Raw genomic sequence first — 27,165 nt, forward strand, 5'->3', positions numbered from 1 at the left:
ATTGATTCAGTCGCCCAGGCATCCTCTGCACCTCATCTGATATGGTTTGGCTATGTCCCCACCCAAATCTCATCTTGAATTGTAACTCTCACAATTCCCACGTGTCGTGGGAGGAACCCAGTGGGAGTGATTGAATTATGGGGGTGGGTCTTTCCTACACTGTTCTCGTGGTAGTGAATGAGTCTCACAAGATCTGATGGTTTTAAAAACAGGAGTTTCCCTGCACAAGCTCTCTTGTCTGCTGCCATGTGAGAGGTGCCTTTCACCTTCTGCCATGATTGTCAGGCCTCCCCAGCCAGGTGGAACTGTGAATCCAACTAAACTTCTCTCTTTTGTAAATTGCCCAGTCTCAGGTATGTCTTTATCAGCAGCGTAAAAACGGACTGATACATCATCTAAACCCAGCATTTGTCATCTAAACCCAGCATTTGTATTGAAGCCACAATTTATGCCTGTAAAGACCTTTGAGATGTCACCTTTGAAGAAATTTGTTAAGCTCTTCCTACTAGCAAGCATCCTGGTAGGAGATGCTGGGATTGAGAAGGGGAAGTATCAAGGCATGTATGGGCTGGACCTTGAATCCCAAGGGGTTTTCACACAAGTAATTTGAAAAAAATCTTCCCATGGACATTTATTGTTACTTGAATACAGAGGAACAAATACCCCAGACACTGAACAATTCTAAACATGGATGCCGTCTTTGGTTGCAAAGAATCTTCAACAGAGGCTTTGGAGAGAAATGCAGAAGCACAATGCAGGGAAAGGGGAATCAAAAGTCAATGAGGAAGAGCTTTGTTTGGTAAAAGGTTGTGGTAATTCAGCATGCTGCCCTAGTCTCCCAAGATAAAAATCAATGTAAATGTTAAATAAACCTAGATCTGCTCAGGAAAGTCCCAATTAAATGAAACCCCCACACAATACCACCTCACTAATTGGGCAGTAAATTCGTGGTCAGCAATAATCCCATCACATCATTCATGCACTATTTCTCCTTGCATTATGGTAAAGCTTCTGGCAAATACCAGACCTCTCATTTGCACAGAGCTGCTGCATCCCTGGCACCTTTCAGAGGGTCCCTAGCTTCAAGGAGGCAGAGGAAAAGCAGCAGCATTCATCTTTCTGAGCTTCAACCCCTGTCACTGAGCCTCTGGCTCATACCGGGGCAAACTACTCCTGACTTCATGTGTAAGCTCCTTAAGCATAAGAAACATTGCAAAGCAAAGGCATTAAACTCCAACTTCTTATTTTAGAGATAAGAAAACAGAGGCAATGAAAGGAAGTGACTTATCCTTACTTTTTCTACTCTAGCCTTTAGCCTCAATTTAGGGTAGAGCCTCTAGTCAGTGTTAATAAATAGAAGAGGTTTGAATGAATGAATGAATGAATAAAAGAATGAACAATGTATCATTGACACTGATGCTTTCTTCTGACCACATTGGATCTGATGTTCAAAAGCCTTCACCAGATATTAAAACCTCGATTGTGCAGGACCCAGACAGTTTTTCCAGGGTGAGTGGCACTTAACATAAGATTTTGTGCCTTTGGATGTGACCAGTAGCCTAGCTCAGGCAGGGCTAACATGCCCTTTCCTAGAGATGAGAAATCAAGGGAAAGACCATCTTTGTTTCCTTGCTTCCAGTTTTGTCACCTACCACCAACTCTCCAACAGATACACAGAGAGAAGCATTTTTTTTTAACCTCTTTTGAAGTGGATGTGTGGGTCTTTCTGCCAGGGATAGCCACCTTCCCCACCTTTCCTTCTCTCCCATATAGCCCTCCTCCCCGCAAAGTACAGGGGCCTCTCCCTGCAAAAACTTCCTTTTCACTTAGATAAACCCTTTTAACCCAATCACAGAGGAGAAGAAAGGGCTTAACCAAGTGGGTGACTCATGTTAGATTCTTCATCTGTACCATCATCACTATTTCCATTGCAGTTTGAAATAGTTCTGACTTCCCCACAAAATCCTGCCACCTCCAGTGCCCATTTGCAGTGTTTTTCCTTTGAAGTCTTTCCCTATCCTTCTACCCTCATGTCCTCTCTTTATTTTTGAAGCCTCAGCCCTGATTGTGTTGTATTTGGTCTAATATGTACCATAGACATGCTTACCTCTTTGAGTGCAGGGTCTTTATAACTCTTCACAGATAATACAAATACTTGCTAGATATAGGCTAATTGCAATTGTGAAAGCCTGATTAAATTTTGAAAGCTAGGTACAGCAGAGGGTCAAAAAAACTGGGAAACTGGCTGAGCAGATTGTTCAATGGTTACTACTCCATCGACGTGTCCAAGCCCGGTTCTCCAGGGTCCTGACAATTCAGCTCCCATTGCCTTTCCCATAAATTCCCCTTTGTTCATTCAGCCAACACTGCTTTTGCTAGGTTGCAATCAAAAACACTTGGCGTTACATCCCCTTTCCCCTTCCTGCAATAATATTCTAATCTCAGATCCATTTCTTGTTTGGCTACCAACTCAGAGATTTAGGCAACTATAGTTCCTGCTAAGCACTGCATTAGGCTTCCTTCTCAGAAAAGGGTGGACGGATTGAGTGACAAGGAATATAGTCTTTTAGCAAACTGTCAATTCTCCCTCTAAGACATTGACATTCTGATTTACAAATCAAACGTTTTGTTTATGTGATTGGTATGGTTCAGGCTGACAGGGTCTGAACCTCCCAATCCCCTGGGAACTGGCATCTAAATGCTTGTAAATAAATGCCAAGCAACTAGACTCTGAGAGAGCAGTGGCACTTCTGGAATGAGAATCATCTGAATTAAGGGTAAATTGTTAGGCCATCTTTACCATTGGCTTATTTATTCTATTCTTGTCTGGATATTATCACTAGAGATATTGAAGGCATATTGTTAACTCTGAACATAGGATTTGGCTAGTCAGCCTCTTAAAGTACTGTGTTAAAGAGGCCAAGTTCTGGCCTGGCTCGGTGGCTCATGCCTGTAATCCCAGCACTTTGAGAGGCTGAGGTGGAAGATCACTACTTCAAGACCACCCTGGCCAACATGGTGAAACCCTGTCCCCACTAAAAAATACAAAAATTAGCCAGGTGCAGTGGCATGTGCCTGTAATTCCAGCTACTTGGGAGGCTGAGGCAGGAGAATCACTTGAATCTGGGAGGAGGAGGTTGCACTGAGCCGAGATCATGCCACTGTACGCCAGTCTGGGCAACAGAGTGAGACTCTGTCTCAATAAAAGAAAGAGGCCAAGTTCTGTTGCTATTTTGGTAGCTAGTTAGCCTTTCAGCGAAAAGCTTTTCCTTAGTCACAGTGTGCATGTTACCCCGTCATCTAAATGATGCATTCTCTTGATTATGGAAAATCCAAGTGTGAAAGGAGAGATAATTTAATTTAGCATAAACCTGTCAATGATACTAAGAACTCTGATTACAAGCTTCCAATATTCTGTATCAGCTTTATATATGAAAATAATACTGATAATGTATTTATTCTACTTTACTCTTTTTTTTTTTTTTTTTTTTTTTTGAGACGGAGTCTCGGTCTGTTGCCCAGGCTGGAGTGCAGTGGCATGATCTCGGCTCACTACAACCTCCGCCTCCTGGGTTTAAGCGATTCTACCACCTCAGCCCCCCGAATAGCTGGGACTATAGGCACCCGCCACCACGCCCGGCTGATTTTTGTATTTTGAGTAGAGGTGGGGTTTCACCATATTGGCCAGGCTGCTCTCAAACTCCTGACTTGTGATCCGCCTGCCTCGGCCTCCCAAAGAGCTGGGATTACAGGTGTGAGCCACCACGCCTGGCCCTGCTTTACTGTGTTTTTAAAAGAAAATTACGCTTTAAGAAGGGCTAAAACAATCAACAATTTACAACTATTTAAATAGATTATTCATCTTTATTTGGCTCAGGCTTTCCTTTTTCCCCTTGAAAAACAATTTTTCAGATTGGTTGTTTTATTAAACATGCTCAGCTTGTATTTTTCTCTGGGCCACACATATAAAGCCGACTTCAATGACAACAAATCAAATATAAAGCACCACTTAAAAACTACATTTCAAACATTTAACATTAAAACGCTATCCTTTCAGGAAGATTAATTTTCTCTGAGGTCCAGTTACAGCAAGTTTGCCAAGTAGGAAATTCCTTAGATCAAAGATCTAGAAAATACTTTTAGTTTTCTGTGAATAGAATTCAGTTGAATTGGGGAATGTTGACAGCAACTCTTAAGATGCCCTTAACTTGGAAGGTGTATTACAGAGGGGAGGAAATTCCATCCGAGTCTCAAGCTTAAGACCAGTGAACACATTGAACAATGAAGAATTCTCTATTAAGGCAGAATTGACTAAGGAGTCAGGGGACGAGAGGAAGTGAAGAAGCAAAGGGAGTTTTCCCCCTACCCCATTACTACCAATGAAAAGGGAGAAGCCAGTCATTAGGTCATGCATAACAAAGGAACTGATAGAAGTTTTCTGTTTGTGTGTTTCTTAAGCTGGGCCACCTGGGTGTGTTAATGAACAAAGGGAAGGAGCCAGTTAAATTGCAGATATAAGTCACCCTGGAGACTTAGAGGCTCACTGAGCGCGGTCACTGGAGAATGCGGTAGGAAAGGAAGAAAGGCCAAATGGAGAAGTCATCTGGGAAAGGAGAAGGGATGCCTATTTCCCTGGAGTACCTATTCCCCTGAGACACAGCACTGGTGAGAAGGTGGAGAGGGATGAAGTCCACATCTTGAGTAGAGGAAGTCTGATGACAGGTGTGAGGGCAGCCAGTGGAAACAAGTGAGATGACCAATGGCTCACATCTGGTCAGAATGAGAACACAGCATTAAGAACGTTACATGCTCTGGGCACTTCCCCACTTGTTCAGCCACACAGCACCAGCACCTTTCATGTACCCTGATGCCCACACTAAAGGTTGGTCTCTGGTACACTCCTTCATCTGCCCAAGCTTTGCACACACTATTCTCTCTGCCTGATCGTTTTCTACTTTATACCTGGCTAATTCCCTGAATGCCCTTCAGATCTCCATTCAAAAGACTTCTCTGAGCTTCCTCACAGGGTCAAATTTTACCAGTATAGTCCTGTAGAGCTAAGTACTACTCTCCTCTGATGCACTTGTCACAGCTATGATTTTGCATGTATTAATGTGATTTTTTAAATGTGTATCTCCCCCCTTCTCTCACTATTCTGCAAACTCAAGGGCATGCACTGTTGGGTTTTGTTCACCACTGCATGCTGAGCATACACTGAGAGCACACAGGAGGTGTTCCACATTTCATGAATGAATGAATGGATGGAAAAGCTTTGGGAAATTTAGTAAAACTTAAAAGAAATTAAAGTGTTTTGGAGGATCAATGATGGCCTAGTTTCCTAAGTCTAGCTGAACATGATCAGAGTGAGGCAGGGGTTGGCGGCAGGGAGGGTGGGGGCGGTTTACAAATCCATGGGAAAGTCTCTGAGTGACCACCACATGAAAACTGGTTCCATAGGTGAATATATGATGATTAAGCACCCAATAAGTCATATACAAAGGAGGTGGCAGTAAGCTGAGATCACGCCACTGCACTCCTGCCTGGGTGACAGAGTGAGACTCTGTCTCAAAAGAAAAAAAAAGCCAAAATTGAAAAATGGGATCTAATTAAAGTAAAGAACTTCTGCACTGCGAAAGAAACTAGCATCAGAGTGAACAGGCAACCTACAGAATGGGAAAAAAAATTTTCAATCTATCCGTCTGACAAAGGGCTGATATCCATAATCTACAAAGAACTTAAACAAATTTACCAGAAAAAAAAACAAACAATGCCATCAAAAAGTGGGCTAAGGATGTGAACAGACACTTCTCAAAAGAAGACATTTATGCAGCCAACAAACATATGGGGAAAAAGCTCATCATCACTGGTCATTAGAGAAATGCAAATCAAAACCACAATGAGATACCGTCTCATGCCAGTTACAACGGTGATCATTAAAAAGTTGGGAAATAACAGATGCTAGAGAGGATGTGGAGAAATAGGAACGCTTTTACACTGTTGGTGGGAGTGTAAATTAGTTCAACCATTGTGGAAGACAGTGTGGCGATTCCTCAAGGATCTAGAACCAGAAATACCATTTGACCTAGCAATCCCATTACTGGGTATATACCCAAAGGATCATAAATCATTCTACTATAAAGACATATGCACACGTATGTTTATTGTGGCACTGTTCACAATAGCAAAGACTTGGAACCAACCCAAATGCCCATCAATGATAGACTGGATAAAGAAAATGTGGCACATATACACCATGGAATACTATGAAGCCATAAAAAAGGATGAGTTCATGTCCTTTGCAGGGACATGGATGAAGCTGGAAACCATCATTCTCAGCAAACTAACACAAGAACAGAAAACCAAACACTGCATGTTCTCACTCATAAGTGGGAGTGGAACAATGAGAACACATGGACACAGGGAGGGGAACACCACACACTGGGGCCTGTTGGGGGGTGGGGGGCTGGAGGAGGAATAACATTAGGAGAACTACCTACTATAGATGATGGGTTGATGGGTGTAGCAAATCACCATGGCAAGTGTATACCTGTGTAACAAGCCTGCAGGCTCTGCACATGTATCCCACAACTTAAAGTATAATAAATTTTATATATATATATTTATATATATAAATTATATATGTATATATAATTTATACATATATAATTTTTATATATATATAAGAAATTTTAGAAAAGAAAGTATGTGTTAGGAAGGAAGACGTCATGGAGAAAAGGGTTCATGGAGGGAGGTCAAACAAAGGGATGCTAAAATTAACTTTAGATCAGATCTCAAATCTCATCACTCAGGGAAGCTCAAAATGGAACAACAGGTAGACATTCAAGTCCATGCCCAGAATGTGCAAGAAAATAACTTTCAAGTTCAGAATGAAGACTGGAAAAGAACCTGTAGCCAATAAGATAGCATAAATGTCCGTGTGTTACAGCATAGGAGAAGGGCAGGGTAGCTGAGACCCATTGTGATGACAAGAATAAGGCTCATCTGCACGTGATGCAAAGCCTCCCACCCTTTCAGAACTCCCTCTAAGGCTGGCCTTGCTACTTTGTTCCCCATAAATCTTCCCCAAGTGTCTAATTCCATAGTACTCGAAATGTGGTCTCCGGACCTGCAGCATCAGTATCGCCTGAGAATGTGTTAGACTCGCAAGTTATCAAGGCCGAACTTCAGACTTCCTGGATGAGCAACTCTGGAGGTGGGGTCAGGCCTCCTGTGTTTAACAAGCCCTCCAGGTGATTCTGATGTGTACTGCAGTTTAACAGCCACTGGTGTCTAAACTGCAGCAGTATTGCTGACAGGGAAGGGTGCAAGTTTTAAGGCCAGAAGCCCCAGGTAGCCAAACCTAGAAGCTTTCCCCTTATAAAGAAGTCCATTGGATCCTCACACTGGGCTGCTATTATGATTTCTATCACACAGATAAAGAAATTGAGCCAAAATTATCAAGTAGTTTGGCTAGAGATTTGGAGCCTGTGTTGGTTTGCAAGGGCAGCTATAACAGAGGACCACAAACTGGGTTGCTTGAAACCACAGAACCCTACTCTCTCACAGCTCTGGAGGCTGGAAGTCTGAACTCAAGGTGTCAGCAGGGTTGGTTCCTCCTGAGGACTTGGAGGAAAAACTTCTTCCATGGCTTTCTTGTAGCTTCTGGTGATGACTGGTGTTCTTTCGCATTCTTCAGCTCATAGATGCATCACTTAAATTTCTGCTTCTGTCTTCTGGCCTTCTACTGTCTGTGTGTATCTGTGTCTAAATTTCACTCTTATAAGGAAACCAGCCTTATTGGATTAAGGGCCCAACCAATTCTAGTGTAACCTCATCCTAGTTTAGTTAATTGCATCTGCAGTGACCCTATTTCCAAATAAGGTCACATTCTGGGGTACTGGAGGTTTAGGACTTCCACGTATCTTTCTGGAGGACTCGATTCAACCCATAATAGGGGCCCAACACAGGACTCCTATTAAGAGCGCATGTTCTCACTCATAGGTGGGAATTGAACAATGAGAACACTTGGACACAGGGTGGGGAACATCACACACTGGGGCCTGTCATGGGGTGGGAGGCGGGGGGAGGTATAGCATTAAGAGATATGCCTAATGTAAATGATGAGTCAATGGGTACAGCACACCAACGTGACACATGTATACATATGTAACAAACCTTCACGTTGTGCACATGTACCCTAGAACTTAAAGTATATATACATATATAAAAAAAAGAGTGCATCTTACTCCTTAGCATTTTGTTACAATACCTTCCCAATGACAGCAGCACTGGGACACTTGGCACATTTCCTTATTTATGCCACTGCTGAGAAAAAGTAACAAGAAGGGATAAATTACTCCCATCACACAATGTGTGTCCCCAGACCAATGATGTTTACATACATCAACACAGGACATTTTCCCATACCTTTCTTCTCCATTCCTTATCTGGTACATTTAAGCATAATACAGGCAGTTTCCTGCTATTGAATGGATCAAAATTCAGCCACTGAAGCACATAGTTTACAGAGAAGAACATGGTATCTGTCAGCCATCCCGCATTACACTGTACCACCTCTGGCTTCAGCCATAGTAACCAGGCAGCTCTGCCTAGAAGGGGAGAATCATTAGGCCTAAAAAGACGGTGCTTACATTCAAAAGACTATGAGCTCAGAACTACTCAAAAGTAAGCATTTGGGGTTCACAGATCTTTGTAAAAGAAAACTAGAGCTATTTGTAATCCACTTATGAGCAATACTGACTTTTAAGCAGAACTGGGAGAAAGGTGTTCAGTGTTCACACAACTCACCTCTCACACTTAACCTTCTGGAAGCACAATTAGCTGGAGAATGCATGTTATACTTCGGCGATTTCTGTTTAAGAATTTCGCAAACCAAAAAGTGATAGGCTGCTCAGCTCTCAATTTTATCATGACAGTTTTTTAAATATAAGTAAACATTGAGAAATTGACACTGAACAACATATTTTTTAAAACTCCGGTTATTTCCATAAATATAATTAAAGTGCCAAAGAAACTAAATGAAAAGGATCAACCCCCAAATAATTACCATTTCTGATTTCCTAGATTTCATTGAACATAAGTATATTTTAATTTTCAATTAGATTCAGAGAGAAGCATGGATGTGTCTCATGTAATCAACGTGCTGTGTCTCAGTTAGTCTCCATTTGCCTAATATGTTGTATTGTGTAAACAAATACGAATTTTTAAATTTTCTAAATCTTTTTTAATTCTTTGGAAATTATCGGTCTGATTGGTTATCACAAAGACTCTGAAATATTTACTTTTTCAGACGTTTTATAGTGATAATTTACTTTAAAACTTTCCTTATTTAGGCCGGGCGTGGTGGCTCATGCCTGTAATCCCAGCACTTTGGGAGGCCGAGGCGGGCGGATCACGAGGTCAGGAGATCGAGACCATCCTGGCTAACATGGTGAAACCCCGTCTCTACTAAAAATACAAAAAATTAGCCAGGCGTGGTGACAGGCACCTGTAGTCTCAGCTACTTGGGAGGCTGAGGCAGGAGAATGGCGTGAACCCGGGAGGCAGAGCTTGCAGTGAGCCGAGATCGTGCCACTGCACTCCAGCCTGGGTCTCAAAAAAAAAAAAAAAACTTTCCTTATTTAACAAAAATTATTCAAGATGAATGTAGCCTATTTTAAGAAAAATTTCCGAAACAAATGTACACTAAAATACTTCATGAAAAATATGACTAATAGAATAAATGTATATAACTCAATAAAAAGTAAAAACTAAGACCCCATGGGAAAATGGACAAAGAATATGGGTAGCTCACTGGAGTTACATAAATAATTATTATGTATATGAAAACACCCAGGGTCATAAGAAAGGGTGTTAAAGTGACACCCATTTAAATATTTATTTTGATGAAAATCTTATGGAACTAGTGACCTACATACTTCCAGGCAGAGTAAAATTCACACAATTAGTGAAAAGCAGTTTGGCACTATATATCAACTTTTTAAAAATTGTACTCTTAATTCAGTAACTTTATATCCAAAAAAATCTTAATTAAATAGAAATTCAGGCAATTAGCCATTAGACAATGTAAATCAAAACCACAAGATGATACTTCATACCCAAATGGATGGTTATAATTTAAAAAAATGGATAATAACAAATGTTGGTGAGGATGTAGAGAAATTGAAACCTTTATATATTTCTAGCATATAAAATGGCACAGACACTTTGAAAAACAGTCTGGCAATTCCTAAAATGATTAAACATGGAGTTACCACAAGACCCAGCATTTCCACTCCTAGTTATATATCCAAGAGAAATAAAAACATATGCCCACACTAACTTGTAAATGAATGTTCATAGAAACATTATTTCGTAATAGCTGAAAAGCAGAAACAACCCAAATATCCACCAACTGATGAATGGATATGTAACATGTGGTATAGCCATGCAGGTCATATACTATTTGGCAATAAAAGAATGAAGTACTGATAAATGCTACCACATGGATCACCCTTGAAATTATACGAAATGAAAGATGACTGTCATGAAGCACTATGTATCATATGAGTTCATTTATTTAAAATGTCCAAAGTAGGCAAATCTTTAGACAGAGAAAATAGATTCGTGGTTGTCTACAGTGCAGGTGGGGCATATGGAAGAACGGGGGGTTGATGACTAAAGGGGGTGTAGTTTCTTTTGGGGATAATGAAAATATTCTAAAATGGATGTTGGTGAAAGATGCCCCAGGCTGTGGATATACTAATAAACATTGAATTGTACACATTAAATGGGTGAGTTGTATGATGTGTGAATTAGATCTCAATCAAGTTGTTATAAAAGCAAAAGTTCAAGCAAATATTAGTACTGTATCAAGATATTTATCACAACATTATATAATAGGAAAATAATGAAAACAACCTAAAACTCCAACATTAAGGAAGGTTCAAATAAATTATGATGTATCCACATGTGGGGAATAGAGCATAGCCATTATAAATTAAATCTCTAAAGAACATTTCTTCATATCTTAAAATTATCAGAATTTAGTATCAATTAACAACAGCAGTATATAAAAGTAAAAAGCCACAATAATTTCAATTATATAATAATAACCGTCTGCATAGGCATTAAAAAAAGAGTAGCTGAAAATATTTATATGAATAATGATTACCTCTGAGTGGTAAGATTTATGGGTGACTTTTATCATGTTTATATTTATGGTACTATCTAAATTCCCTCCGGTGGGAATCTATATAATCAAAACAATTATCATATAAAAGATAATGTATGACTGTGGTTATGGTTATATCTTAAGCTTAAGGTAATATCCCAGCAAAATTATTTGTATATCTATGACTTTTAGGTATATTGCATAAAGCTAATTCCAGATCTGTTGCTGGCTTATATGTCACAAACATTTGGTACAGAGGCAATTTTGTAGAACAAATCCTCAGAGACAAAGACTTGTGTTCAGATAATTCTATAATTCAAATGTTCAATAGTTTAACATGTAAGAGTAAATCAGGAAGTCTTGAAACAAAGACAAAGTTAACACATACTAAATATTTCATGGAACACTAGTCAACATATTCATTAGTCACCCATGTAAAGTGGACCAAAGGCAATGTTGATGATAAATGCAATTCTAGTTGCTTCCTTCCCCCTTGTTCCTTTTCAGCTACAATCATGCCTGGATTTGTGTGTCTAAAAATGCCCTCCATGAAGATCTGTAATCTATAACCCTGGTCATCTCTTTGAAAAGCTCCTGGCTCTCTCTTGCTGTCACAGGAGGGCATGAAGGTTGGTAGCATGAACTCCAGGTCCAACGGAACTGGTTCCAAATTAAATTCCAAGGCAGATTTGCCACTTTGTGGTTATTTGATTGTCTCTGTCACTTACAATGTTCTCCAAAGTGGTCATCAGTTTCTTCCCCCAAATTCCTTCCCTTCTCCATTTCTCAGTGCCAAATAAAATTCTCCCCCAGTGCCCAGCCTGTTGTCTCCCTTTATTGTCCTTTTCCATCTGATCCTATTCTTTTGCCTTTCCCAGAATCCAGTTTGTGTTTCTGTGCACATTGCCTGATTCTGCATCACAGAGGCCTCATAACTGAGCTAGTGAAAATAGAGCTCCCTTTTTAGAGGATGGAAGAAAGAAGGTAAAGAAAATTCTGGCTCACTAGCAAGGTACAGAAAGGCTATCAACACTCACATAATAGTATTTGCTGGCCCCAAGATCAGAGTCCAGTTTTCAAAAGATAATCCAGAGGTTCATCTCATTCTCTTTGCCTGGATATCCTCCCCGCCCTCTTTGTTCCTCCCTCTTTGTCCCTCTGGCTGCCGTCCACGGAAATCAGCCTTCATTCAGGTGACACACAAATGTCTTTCTCGAGCAGTCAGCTGAGTATGTGCCCAACTCCTCTGGTGCAGTTATGCTTAGTTTGAACCAGTTGATTCACTCTTGGGGTTCTTAGCCATTGTAGTGAGGAGAAAAGACAAGGTCTGCGTAAATGTCAAAACACATTGTCTTAGTCCATTCCTGCTGCTATAACAAAATACTATAGACTGGGTAATTCATATGTAGTAGAAATTTATTTCTCACATATCTAGAAGCTGCCAGGTCCAAGATCGAGGTGCTAGCAGATTTGGAGTCTGGTGAGGGTTTGCTCTCTGTTTCCAAGATGGTGACTGTTGCTGCATCTTCTAGAGGGGACAAATGCTATGTTCTCACATGGTGGAAGAGCAGAAGGGCAAAAGGGGTGAGCATTATGCAAAATCTCTTTTATAAGGGAACTAATCCTATACATGAGTGAAGCCCCTCATGAGCTAATCACCTCTTAAAGGCCTCATTACTCAACACTATTGCATTGGGGAATAAGTTTCAACATGAATTTTGGAGACACATAAGCATTCAAATCATTGTATGCTGAAATGGAAGCTAGTCAGAATCAGCATGAACTACGAATAGCTACCATTGGAGCACCTTTCTTTGCATGAAATTTTATAGGCATTACTTGATCTTCATATAACTGTATGCTATATATGTATGTTATTATACCCATTTTACGGATAAGGACATTGAAATTTGGATAGATAAGTAATTTCTCCTGCGGTTACAATTTGGTAAAAGATGCAGCTGGAATTCAAACTTTGCTCTTTGTGTTTCTAAGGTCTCTTCACCCACCTCAGAGCTGGGTGCCAGGACAGAGACTTGTCCTCTTGGAGAGAGAAAAGCAATAAATGCAAATTAGAAAAGAAAATTCTGCCAGAGGCTAAATTGATGAAATACAAGAATGAAGCTTTCTAGTGGTCCTGCATGATCAAGAATAGAAGTTGAGGTGGTCCTGTTGGGGTGGATCACATGTGCTTTAGAGATTTTCCCTAGATGGCTCTTGTGAAGAGCAGTTGCTGCTGTGGATCATCTCCGTATTGATGTGATTTCTATCCACCCAAGCTCGTCTACAGCATGGAATGAAGGACTTTGAAATTTTTATTATTATTATTATTTTTTTTTTTTTTTTTTGAGACGGAGTCTCGCTCTGTTGCCCAGGCTGGAGTGCAGTGGCGCGATCTCGGCTCACTGCAAGCTCTGCCTCCCAGGTTCACGCCATTCTCCTGCCTCAGCCTGTAGCTGGGACTACAGGCGCCCGCCACCACGCCCAGCTAATTTCTTTGTATTTTTAGCAGAGACGAGTTTTCACCGTGTTAGCCAGGATGGTCTCGATCTCCTGACCTCGTGATCCGCCCGCCTCAGACTCCCAAAGTGCTGGGATTACAGGCGTGAGCCACCGCGACCGGCCGACTTTGAGATTTATTATTTTACCAGCTCAAATTCCATGGCCCCTGCTATACAGAGGATTCCTCTGTAGGAATTTATTTTTCTACTCTATCATTGATGAACACTTATGCTGCTTTGGGTTTGGGACTGTTATGATAATTCTGCTGAAACTTTCTTGTATGCAACACTTTCGGCACACATGTGCAAGCACACCTGTTGGGTATTTACCCAGAAGTAGAATTTCTCAGTCACAGGATAGTGTACGTTCAACTTTAGGATATAATGCTAACTGCCAGGATATAATGTCAGTTTTACAAAATGGCTGCCCTTATTTACACTTTCATCAAACACCAGTGTTTGACTCTTTCTTCCACATCCTCACTGGAACTTGGTATTTTCAGTCTCTTTGGTTGGCCATGCTGGCAGGTGTGTAGTCATATCTCATTATGATTTAATTTTGTATTCCTCTGTTTGTTGATGAATGTGTAGGTATCTTTTCATACTTTTACTGACCATTTGAAAATCCTCTATTGCGAAGTAGCCATTCAAATCTATTGCCCATATTCCTATTGGGTTGTCTTTTGCTGTTGATTTGTAGACAATCTAGATACAGTCAAGAATCAACTCCTTTATCAGTTACATATGTCACAGGGAATTTTTCTCTGCTCCATTAGTCTGTTTGTCTTTGTTGAAGGATGAGACTGGCCTAGGCTGGACATGATGACTCACATCTGTAATCCCAGCAATTTGGGAGGCTGAGGCAGGAACAGTGCTTGAAGCTAGGAGTTTGAGACCATCCTGGGCAAAAAAGCAAGTCCCTGTCTCTACAAAAAATTGGAGAGACAATTTTTTGTACAGGCATAGTGGCATGTGCCTGTATCCCAGGTACTGAGAAGGTTGAGGGAGGAGGATTGCTTAAGCCCAGGAATTTGAGGTTGCAGTGAGTGGGAAGAGATGACTCCGCTCCAGCCTGAGTGACAGAATGAGACCATGTCTCTAAAACAAATTAAAATGTAAAGATTGAGACTGACCTATAATTTTCCTTTTTCATTGTGTCTTTATAGGTTTTGCTATCTAAATTATACTGGATTCATAAATTATGTTGGATGTGTGTTTTCTGGTCTTATTCCCTTTAAGAGTTCACATAATATCAGTGTTATTTCTTCCTAAAATGAATGGTAGAATTCAGTACTAATGGCATCAAGGCCCAAAATTTTCTTTGAGGTACACTTTGTTTTTGTCTTTGTTTTTTTGAGATGGAGTCTTACTCTGTCACCTAGGCTGGAGTGTGGCGGTGCAATCTCAGCTCACTGCAGTGAGGTAGATTTTTAATTTACTATCTTCACTAGTTGCAGAACTATTTTATTTCCCCTTATATCATATCTGTTCTATTTTCAAGGAATTTCTAAATTTTGTCTAAATTTTCAAATATATTGGCATAAAGTTGTTAATTGTATTTTCATATTTTTAATGTCTATAATGATGTTGCTCTCTTCATTCCTCACATTATTTTTTACTTCTCTTTCCTTTTCTTGCTCAGTTTCAGCAGGTGTTTCTCAGATTTATTAGTTTCTTCAAATAGGCAATATTTGGTTTATTGATTTTCTCTATTTTTTTATTTGTTTTCTATATCATTAATTTCTCTTATCTTTATTATTTCCTTCCTTTTACTTTAAATTTGACTTGATATTATTTACTAACTTCTTGAAATAAATGGTTAGCAAATTGATATTTCAGACTTCCATCCATCTAAAGTTATAAACTTCTTTCTAAGCATAGTTTGAGCAGTATCCCACAGGTTTTAAGAAGAAATAATTTTTCTGTTCAAAGTATTTTCTAATTTCTTTTATGATTTCTGCTTTGACCTGTGAGTTACATAAAAGAATACTGCTTAATTTCCTAGTATATGAAAATTTTGTAGATATCTCTTTGTAATTGATTTCTAGCTTAATTGCATTGTGGATCTAGAAAATACTCTGTTTAATTTGAATATTTTGATACTAGAGATTTGCTTCAGGGACCAGCATATGGTGAACTTTTATAAATGTTCTGTGTGTTTAGCTTTATTTTGTTTAATTTTTGCATTTCCACCTTTCTATAATTCTATATTTTCAGTATGTCTTTTACAAACCTCATAAAATCTCTTCAATCCATTCTGAAATGCTTTTTCTTTAATTGAAGCATTTAGTCTATTTATATTTATTTAATTACTAATGTACTCATGTCTAAGACTATAATCTTACTGTGTATTTTTGATTTGCTCTACCTGATTTATGTTTCTTTTTCTTGATTTTCTTAACTTGTTTTAGATGGACTCAATGTTTATTATTTCATGTTTTCTAATATTAGGTTCAAAGTTACAAATAAATCCTTTCCTATTCTTTTAATAATTACCCTTGATATTGCAAAACATAATTTTAACTGATTAGAATGTCATGTTTATTGATGCTGTTCTCTTGGACAATGCAAGGACTCTAGCATAATTTAACTCCATTTACCCAACTTCTGACTTATGTCTATAAGACGCTTTTATTATTGTTTCATACAGCCAATGTTCATGTAGATTTATTCATAAATTTCCCCTTCTATTGCTCATTTTTCCTAGGTCTCCCACCTTCCATCTGTGAACATTTTTATTCTGCCTAAACAATATCCTTTGGTGTTTCCGTAAGAATAGGTTTGCTGGTGATAAATCCACTGTTTTTGCTCATCTGAAAATGTCTTCATTTCAATTGCTTTTTTTGAGGATGAAAACAGAATTTTAGGTTGGCAGTTTTTTAAAGTACTTTAAAGATATTTTCTCATTATCTTCAGGCTGCCATTATTTTTCATACAAAGTCAGCTCACTCTAATTTTCGTAATTTGTCTTCACTCCTCCTTCACTCCACCCCCTGGCTGCTTTTAAGATTTTTCATTTTGTTACTTGTTTACAGCCTTTTAATTGTGATGCATAGGTATGGATTTCTTTTTATTTATCTTATTTATAGTTTGTAAGACTTTTTAGTCTGTGTCTTGATTTCTTTCACCAGTGTTGGAAATTTCTTAGCCATGATCTGTTCAATTAGTACTGTTTCTGTCACGTTCTCTCTAGAACTAAAATTACTCATAGCTTAGATCTTTTTCACTCTATTCTGTAGGGATTTTATCTTCCCCTTTGTATTTTTCACCCTTTTATCTCTCCATGCTGCATTCTGGTTTATCTTTTGTTAGCTCTGCTTTTAGGTACGTTCAAATTTTCATTATTTGTTTGAGCTAGTATATAAAAATATATTTTATATACTGAGCTTTTATGCAATGGCCTTGATAAATCCATTTGCTAATTGTAATAGTTGATCTAAGGATTCTTTTGGATCTCTATGAATGCAAACATTTAGTATGCAAACGGGGTGCATGAATGGCAACGTTCTCTTTCCAATGTTTTCTTTCTTTTTCTTGATTTACAGCACTGTAACGGTGGAAATAGCAAGCATCCTTTATTTTTTTTAATCTCAGAAAGATGTTTTCAATATTTTCTCATTAAGTACTCTGTTTATTATCCTGTTTTCTTGGTAGCTTTTATTCTATTTAAGAAATTTCTATCTACTACTAGTTTGCTAAGAGTTTATTATTAACATGGTGGAATTTCATCAAATATTTTTGCTGCATCTATTGATATAGTCAAATTTTTCTCTCCTTTATTGTGTGGTTGAGTGATTTTCAAATATCTGAATAACATTGCATTCCTGGGAAAACTACAACTTGATCATATTGTATATTTACATTTTATGTATTGATGGATTAGATTTGCTAATATTTTGCTTAGGATTTTTGTATCTAAGTTCCTAAGAGTAATTGGCCTATCATTTTCTTTTCTTGTAATATGATTTTCAGAATTTCTGTTTGATTCTTTCAGATATCTGAAGGCACAAGTCTTCTAGAAACATCTTAATACGATCTAAGGACTAGAAATGATTCAAAACTGGGCTACAGTCACAGAGAGGGCCAGAATAAATAGAAAAAAAAAATTCGGATTGACATTTAAGTAGGCAAAATATAACTAGATGGAAAACTACTGAAAAATTAGGCTCATGTTATTAATATCTTTAAAATAATCAACCTCTTCCTAGTTCTATAGCCATGACCCACAAACCACACTGGCCTGGTGGACCCTGGCTTTCACCCAATTATTTTGTAGAAAAAGTAGCTAATCGGTCTGACCCAGAGTAATAAGTCACATCCCCCTGCCCACTTCCACGCAGGAAAAATTAGAAAGTATATATGGCAAATGCCATATTCACCAAAAACTCCTTTTGTTTAGATTTAGTCTTATTTTCACATGTTTAAACAGGTGTTTCCTTTTAATAAGACATTATCTAGAAAGAAGAGAAGACTAACAGTCTGTACAAATGGAGAATGTTAAAATAAGCTTCAAATAAATCATTCGGGAAGACTCCCTGCCAGATGATCTATAATGTATGCCACTTTTCCTCCTTTCCAGGGGAGAAGCAGAGACATGGCGCCTGAGTAATAAATATATTCACAGAAAACATCACCAAGTCCTTAAAGATCTTGAGAGTGAAAAATGAGGCTTTAGAACAGCATTGTGAACAACACAAGAAATATCAAAGTAAAGCAAAAAGTATCTTGGGAGGGAAAAGGCAATGACTGAATTCCCAATATTACAGCATGTTGTTACACAAAAATATTTGTATTTCCACAGAGCTCTAATATGGTGGAATAGAAGGATCTGTTCAAGCAGTGACCAATACAAAAAAACACCTTAGAAGGTAACTGAAGAACATATGCTTTAATCTGTTTTATACATGTCTTATCATCAGTGAATATCTATTGAGCTCTCAGAGAGCATTTATGCCTGCAAACAGTTGCATTAAAAATTACAGAAATGATCCAGTCCTTTCCCACAGGACATCCCATTCCAAAAGAGCAAGATGTACAACTCATTCTCTTTCTATGGGCAGATTCTACTTTTTCTTTTTCTTCACCATGGTGATTCCCAGCCTCACTTTACCAAATGAGGATTAAATTGATGGGATTTAAATATGTCTTTTAAGAAATAGAGGAGAAAGCAATCAGGACTACGAACAAAAAGGTTCTTCCAACTCCATAGAATTTAAGGAATCATGAATTGTAGATGGAGACCTCGATGCAGCCAGGGATCATGAAATCAAAGGCCAGGGATGCAGGCCAGATCACATCCACAAAGAGACAGGATCTCTCCCCTTCTTCATGAAATCTGAGGCCTTCTTTTGTTTGTTTCTGCAGACCCACGAATTCACAGAAATGTTTCTCTACTTAAAGAAAATCCACTGGCAAGTCTTATGATAAATGGCAGCCGCCCTTGACCTCAGTGTGGGGAGTCCACAGAGCAGAGCTGCAGGAGCAGATCCAGGTTTCCTGGAGTCAGAAATGTATACAATTGTGGAGGCCTCTTTAAGAAAACAACACAGAATTGCAAATACAAAATCGGATCAAGGGCCTTGAAAGATCAGGCCTTAATGTGTTAGCTTTCTTATCTTCAGAAAATATGTACCTCTGCTTGGTGAGGCTGGTACAGCGTCTCAAGAGGGCAGCCTCTCCTCAACCCAGCTGACTGTTGCCCTTAGGGAAACTGGCCAAACTAGCCAGATCTGATATTCTAAGAACAGCCAGAAATCTGGATGGCTATGAGAAACTCCCCCCATTTAAAAACATTGGCAAAAAGTTCAAGGTTTATAGAAACAAAAGAGGAAGACCTGTGTAAGACTCAACCTTTGGTCTTCACATTGGCACCTCTGGCAAATTGAATTCTGCAGTAACTGAGGCCCGACTTGGGTTGTTGCCCTAATCCCTCAGGTGCACCTCTCTGCTGGACACCCTCGTGGAGGCTGGTTTAACTTAAGCAGTTGCAACCACAGAAGCTCTCGTGTGAAATGCATCCAGCTTAGACAGTGCTTTTCGGTGAGAAGCTTGAGGAGAGGGCCCAAACACAAGGGAAATGTTAGAATACAGTGGCAGAAGGAGATGACAGATTGAATGTGGGAGGAGAAAAACGACTTCCAGACCCCTTTCTTTGAAAATAGATTAAATCATGGCCCCTCATACAGTGATTAGACAGCTGGGACACATGGAAGGCTTTAAGGCAGCATTTCTGAAAACGTGCTCCACAGACCATCTTATTCTGGAACACTTGATGTGCCTGTAAAAATGCTGATCTCTGGGCCCAGCCCCCGAAAGGAGCATGTAAGTGCCTGTGAGTAGGTCTCAGGAATATGCACTTTGACAAGCACCACATGATTCTTAGGCAAAGTTACAGTTAAGAAACACAAGTGGGAAGCTCTTTTATTTTTTTCTTTTCTTTTTTTTTTTTTTTAATCTTGCCAAGAGCTGCTTACAGGACTGGCTGCGTATGAGAGAGCTTCCAGACTTCCAGTTATCTGAACCGGTGCCCCTGGGAGACACTGGCAAGTTGGTCCCAGTTGTTCACTGCCCTCTTCCTGGCCCACACATGTTTAGTTCTGAACCTCAATGGCTCTTTAAGCTGCCAAGCGGAATGAACCACTGAGTCTTTAAGAACACCACCTAGGGTAAATGGGCCAAGCCCCAGCTGATTTGACCCTCTGACTTCCTCCTTGACATTCTTGCTGACACATTGCAACCTCAGCTGTATTTTGTTGACAATTAGCAGATGAAATGTCCTGAAAACCCAAGGTCTGCTTTATATAAGTTACAAAATGCTTACCAATGACAGTATTAATACCAGGCCTTCTTAACAACATATTCTTGATTACAATAACTTTGCCTCTGAGTCTTATGTGAAAGAAAAATCTGCAGGTGTTTCTGTGCCACAGTGAGCATGTCTGTCCATGCGGCAATAACCTAAGGAAACTCCCTTCTCCGGAATATCTTAACCGCCTGAACCTAGAAGGTTCAGGCAGTTGACCTTGCTCTGTATTTCCTTTAATTAACATAAATAGTTGTGACATTATTTCTGTGTATACATTCTTCCCCCATCAGAATTTTAACTCAAGAGTAAAGACTACATTTTATTTAATAATAATTCAATATCAACCAATTGGGAGGTAAAAAAGTAAGACATGATTAAGGCCTAGGAGGAAGAGGAGATAGTGTGAGATATTAGGGAACTGAAAAGTCAAGTTACAACCTGACAAAACCAGACACTAAGGAGGGGACCATCTGGCTCACTAGGCTGCTTGAACAACCTGAACCTGAGACACAACACAGTCCACATACAAAGATTATCCCACACTGGTGGAGTTCAAGCCTCAATATCTTTCCCTCACCCCTGCCATGGCTTACCATGCTTTCCTTGCCTCCTGTGTTATCTTTTCTCTGGACTCATCTATTAGCCCTTACTGGTTAATGGTTATCCCTCTGTTCTAAGCTTTACTTCCTGTCTCCTGTTTTCCTCTTTTTCTGTCTTCCCTGGATAATCAGAGGAGGAACTGCCAGGCACCACCTTCTAATTCAACTTGCTCATGAGCAGGGGCCAAATGAGATTGTGTGGAAAGTGTCCAGAGGAAACTTACAGAATGGAAAGGAGAGACAGGAAGGATACAGCATGGGTGTAAGATCCACCCTCACAACATCTATATGCCAGTCAAGAAATAATAATAATAATACCATATTACCTTGGGGTATTCATTTCCACGAGGTGAAGGGTGACTAGTTTTGATGTCCTGTTTTTGGATTAGCATTTTGAGTAAATGATGCTCCAAGGTCATAGTATTCAGGCAGGCCATGAACCTACTGAAATGGTACCAGCTCTCCGATTCTGCTTATAAAAGTAAAGAAAATACACAGTAAACTCAGACTTTTAAAACTGAACAACCTGCTCCTGAATGACTACTGGGTACATAACGAAATGAAGGCAGAAATAAAGATGTTCTTTGAAACCAACGAGAACCAAGACACAACATACCAGAATCTCTGGGATGCATTCAAAGCAGTGTGTAGAGGGAAATTTATAGCACTAAATGCCCACAAGAGAAAGCAGGAAAGATCCAAAATTGACACCCTAACATCACAATTAAAAGAACTAGAAAAGCAAGAGCAAACACATTCAAAAGCTAGCAGAAGGCAAGAAATAACTAAAATCAGAGCAGAACTGAAGGAAATAGAGACACAAAAAACCCTTCGAAAAATCAATGAATCCAGGAGCTGGTTTTTTGAAAGGATCAACAAAATTGATAGACCGCTAGCAAGATTAATAAAGAAAAAAAGAGAGAAGAATCAAATAGATGCAATAAAAAATGATAAAGGGGATATCACCACCGATCCCACAGAAATACAAACTACCATCAGAGAATATTACAAACACCTCTATGCAAATAAACTAGAAAATCTAGAAGAAATGGATAAATTCCTCAACACATACACCCTCCCAAGACTAAACCAGGAAGAAGTTGAATCTCTGAATAGACCAATAACAGGAGCTGAAATTGTGGCAATAATCAATAGCTTACCAACCAAAAAAAGTCCAGGACCAGATGGGTTCACAGCCGAATTCTACCAGAGGTACAAGGAGGAGCTGGTACCATTCCTTCTGAAACTATTCCAATCAATAGAAAAAGAGGGAATCCTCCCTAACTCATTTTATGAGGCCAGCATCATCCTGATACCAAAGCCTGGCAGAGACACAACAAAAAAAGAGAATTTTAGACCAATATCCTTGATGAACATTGATGCAAAAATCCTCAATAAGATACTGGCAAACAGAATCCAGCAGCACATCAAAAACCTTATCCACCATGATCAAGTGGGCTTCATCCCTGGGATGCAAGGCTGGTTCAATATACGCAAATCAATAAATGTAATCCAGCATATAAACAGAACCAAAGACAAAAACCACATGATTATCTCAATAGATGCAGAAAAGGCCTTTGACAAAATTCAACAACCCTTCATGCTAAAAACTCTCAATAAATTAGGAATTGATGGGACTTATCTCAAAATAATAGGAGCTATTTATGACAAACCCACAGCCAATATCGTACTGAATGGGCAAAAACTGAAAGCATTCCCTTTGAAAACTGGCACAAGACAGGGATGCCCTCTCTCGCCACTTCTATTCAACATAGTGTTGGAAGTTCTGGCCAGGGCAATTAGGCAGGAGAAGGAAATCAAGGGTATTCAATTAGGAAAAGAGGAAGTCAAATTGTCCTTGTTTGCAGATGACATGATAGTATATCTAGAAAACCCCATTGTCTCAGCCCAAAATCTCCTTAAGCTGATAAGCAACTTCAGCAAAGTCTCAGGATACAAAATCAATGTGCAAAAATCACAAGCATTCTTATACATCAATAACAGACAAACAGAGAGCCAAATCATGAGTGAACTCCCATTCACAATTGCTTCAAAGAGAATAAAATACCTAGGAATCCAACTTACAAGGGATGTGAAAGACCTCTTCAAGGAGAACTACAAACCACTGCTCAAGGAAATAAAAGAGGATACAAACAAATGGAAGAACATTCCATGCTCATGGCTAGGAAGAATCAATATCATGAAAATGGCCATCCTTCCCAAGGTAATTTACAGATTCAATGCCATCCCCATCAAACTACCAATGACTTTCTTCACAGAATTGGAAAAAACTACTTTAAAGTTCATATGGAACCAAAAAAGAGCCCGCATCGCCAAGTCAATCCTAAGCCAAAAGAACAAAGCTGGAGGCATCACACTACCTGACTTCAAACTATACTACAAGGCTACAGTAACCAAAACAGCATGGTACTGGTACCAAAACAGAGATATAGATCAATGGAACAGAACAGAGCCCTCAGAAATAATGCCACATATCTACAAGTATCTGATCTTTGACAAACCTGACAAAAACAAGAAACGGGGAAAGGATTCCCTATTTAATAAATGGTGCTGGGAAAACTGGCTAGCCATATGTAGAAAGCTGAAACTGGATCCCTTCCTTACACCTTATACAAAAATCAATTCAAGATGGATTAAAGACTTAAATGTTAGACCTAAAACCATAAAAACCCTAGAAGAAAACCTAGGCATTACCATTCAGGACATAGGCATGGGCAAGGACTTCATGTCTAAAACACCAAAAGCAATGGCAACAAAAGCTAAAATTGACAAATGGGATCTAATTAAACTAAAGAGCTTCTGCACAGCAAAGGAAACTACCATCAGAGTGAACAGGCAACCTATAAAATGGGAGAACATTTTCGCAACCTACTCATCTGACAAAGGGCTAATATCCAGAATCTACAATGAACTCCAACAAATTTACAAGAAAAAAACAAACAACCCCATCAAAAAGTGGGCGAAGGACATGAACAGACACTTCTCAAAAGAAGACATTTATGCAGCCAAAAAACACATGAAAAAATGCTCACCATCACTGGCCATCAGACAAATGCAAATCAAAACCACAATGAGATACCATCTCACACCAGTTAGGATGGCAATCATTAAAAAGTCAGGAAACAACAGGTGCTGGAGAGGATGTGGAGAAATAGGAACACTTTTACACTGTTGGTGGGACTGTAAACTAGTTCAACCCTTGTGGAAGTCAGTGTGGCGATTCCTCAGGGATCTAGAACTAGAAATTCCATTCGACCCAGCCATCCCATTACTGGGTATATACCCAAAGGACTAGAAATCATGCTGCTATAAAGACACATGCACACGTATGTTTATTGCAGCATTATTCACAATAGCAAAGACTTGGAACCAACCCAAATGTCCAACAATGATAGACTGGATTAAGAAAATGTGGCACATATACACCATGGAATACTATGCAGCCATAAAAAATGATGAGTTCACGTCCTTTGTAGGGACATGGATGAAACTGGAAATCATCATTCTCAGTAAACTATCGCAAGAACAAAAAACCAAACACCGCATATTCTCACTCATAGGTGGGAATTGAACAATGAGAACACATGGACACAGGAAGGGGAACATCACACTTCGGGGACCATTGTGGGGTGGGGGGAGGGGGGAGGGATAGCACTGGGAGATATACCTAATGCTAGATGACAAGTTGGTGGGTGCAGCGCACCAGCATGGCACATGTATACATATGTAACTTACCTGCACATTGCGCACATGTACCATAAAACCTAAAGTATAATAATAATAATAATAATAATAATAAAAGAAAAAAAGAAAAAAAATAAAATAAACCATCCTTGCCTTACTACTGTCTTTTCTAAGTCATTTCTTTAAAAAATATATAAGTATTTACTTTCACCTGTTCCTGCTTCTTCAACTCTCTGCCATTGCCTAGTACTGATGTCAACGGGTAACTTTTGTCAGTTTCCTGACTGCGTCTGTCCAATACTGTCTGCCTTCAATCTATCCTCTGAAATGAGGCCAGAGTGAACTTCTAAACTCTAACCTGATGAAGTCATTACATCCCACATTTCACCATTCACTAATGATATGAAAAGTAGTATATCTTTTAAGGAAATTGAATCTTTGGTTAAAATCTTCTCTCTGAGAAAACTTCAAGTTTCTGTAGTATCACTGGTAAGCTATTCCAAAAGATCTTACACAAATTCGTCTGAATTTTTATTATTTTTTTTTAAATTAAGAGGCCTGGCTGCACTAACTCATGACTGTAACTCATGACTTCCCGCCAAGGTGGGAATATCACTTGAGCTCAGGAGTTCCAGACCAGCCTGGGTAACACAGTGAGACCCTGTATCTACAGAAAGAAAGAAAGAAAGAGAAAGAGAGAAAGAAAGAAAGAAAGAGAGAGAGAGAGAGAGAAAGAAAGGAAAGAAAGAAAAAGAGAAAGAGAGAGAGAGAAGAGAGAGAAGAGGAAGGGAGAGGGAAAGGAGGGGAAGGGAGGGGAAGGGAGGGGAAGGGAGGGGAAGGGAGGGGAGGGGAGGGGAAGGGAGGGGAGGGGAGAGGAGGGGAGGGGAAGGACGGGAGGGGAGGAGAAGGGAGGGGAGGGGAGGAGAAGGGAGGGGAGAGGAGAGGAGGGGAGGAGAAGGGAGGGGAGGGGAGGAGAAGGGAGGGGAGGGGAGAGGAGGGGAGGAGAAGGGAGGGGAGGGGAGGAGAAGGGAGGGGAGGGGAGAGGAGGGGAGGAGAAGGGAGGGGAGGGGAGGAGAAGGGAGGGGAGAGGAGAGGAGGGGAGGAGAAGGGAGGGGAGGGGAGGAGAAGGGAGGGGAGGGGAGGAGAAGGGAGGGGAGAGGAGGGGAGGAGAAGGGAGGGGAGAGGAGGGGAGGAGAAGGGAGGAGAGGGGAGGGGAGGGGAGGAGAAGGGAGGGGAGGGGAAGGGAGGGGAGGGGAGGGAAGGGAAGGGAAGGGGAGGGGAGGGAAGGGAAGGGAAGGGAAGGGAAGGGAAATTAAATCAGCCAGGCATGGTGGCACGTGCTTGTGGTTCCCAGCTACTCAGGAGGCTAATGGGGGATGATCACTTGGGCCAGGGAGATTGAGGCTGCAGTGAGCCATGATCACACCACTACACTCCAGTCTGCATGACAGAATGAGACTCTGTCTCTAAATGAATAAATAAATACATACATAAACACAATTGGGGGTTGGGGAGACATTTCCCAACAAGTATTATGAGGCTGGGATGACCTGAATGTCAAAACCTGGTAAGAAGGGGAAATTGCAGTTTCATTTCTCTCATGAACATAGATGCAAAAAGTCCTAAATGATATATTAACAAATAAAATCTAGCAATAAATAAAAAGAATAATATATGACCACCAAATTGGGTTTATTCTAGGAAACGAGGTTGGTTTAACATTAAAAAAAATCAATTAACCATATTAAGAGACAAAAAGGTGAAAAAATAATTGTTTTAATGAATACATAAAAATAGGGTTTAACATTTATGATGGAAAATTATTAGCAACAAGAAATTATTAGCTAACTATGAATAGGAGACAACTTTTAAATCTGATAAGCTATATCTACAAAAATTACAAAGCAAATATCAGTTATTAAAAATATTTTCCTTGAGAATGAGAATAAGACAAGAATTTCTGTTGTTACAACATTTATTTAAAATTTTATTGGAGGTACTGCTGGCCAATACAAAAGGCAAGATAAAAATATAAAGGGTAATAAAGATTGGAAAGTATGAAATGAAACTTTAATTTTTTACATATAAAATTATTGTAAACCTAGGAAACAAAAAATAACCTTCAGATAACTTAATGTTCATTGGAATTAATAAGTAAATTTAGGAATATGGGTGATGAAAGGTTAATAGACAAAAATAATCTTAGTTTTATACACCAGCAATAAACAGTGAAACTCTAAAAGAAAAAAAGATGTTGTGTTTACTATCATCAACAACCATCAAATGCACAGGAATAAATCTAATAAAAGATGTGCAAAAAACTCCAAAATAAAGCTATCAGTACTGCTGAGAAAAATTGAAGATTTAAACAGAGAAACATAA

Source organism: Pongo abelii, chromosome 13 (genome assembly GCF_028885655.2).
Source record: "Pongo abelii isolate AG06213 chromosome 13, NHGRI_mPonAbe1-v2.0_pri, whole genome shotgun sequence".
Classification (NCBI taxonomy): Eukaryota; Metazoa; Chordata; class Mammalia; order Primates; family Hominidae; genus Pongo; species Pongo abelii.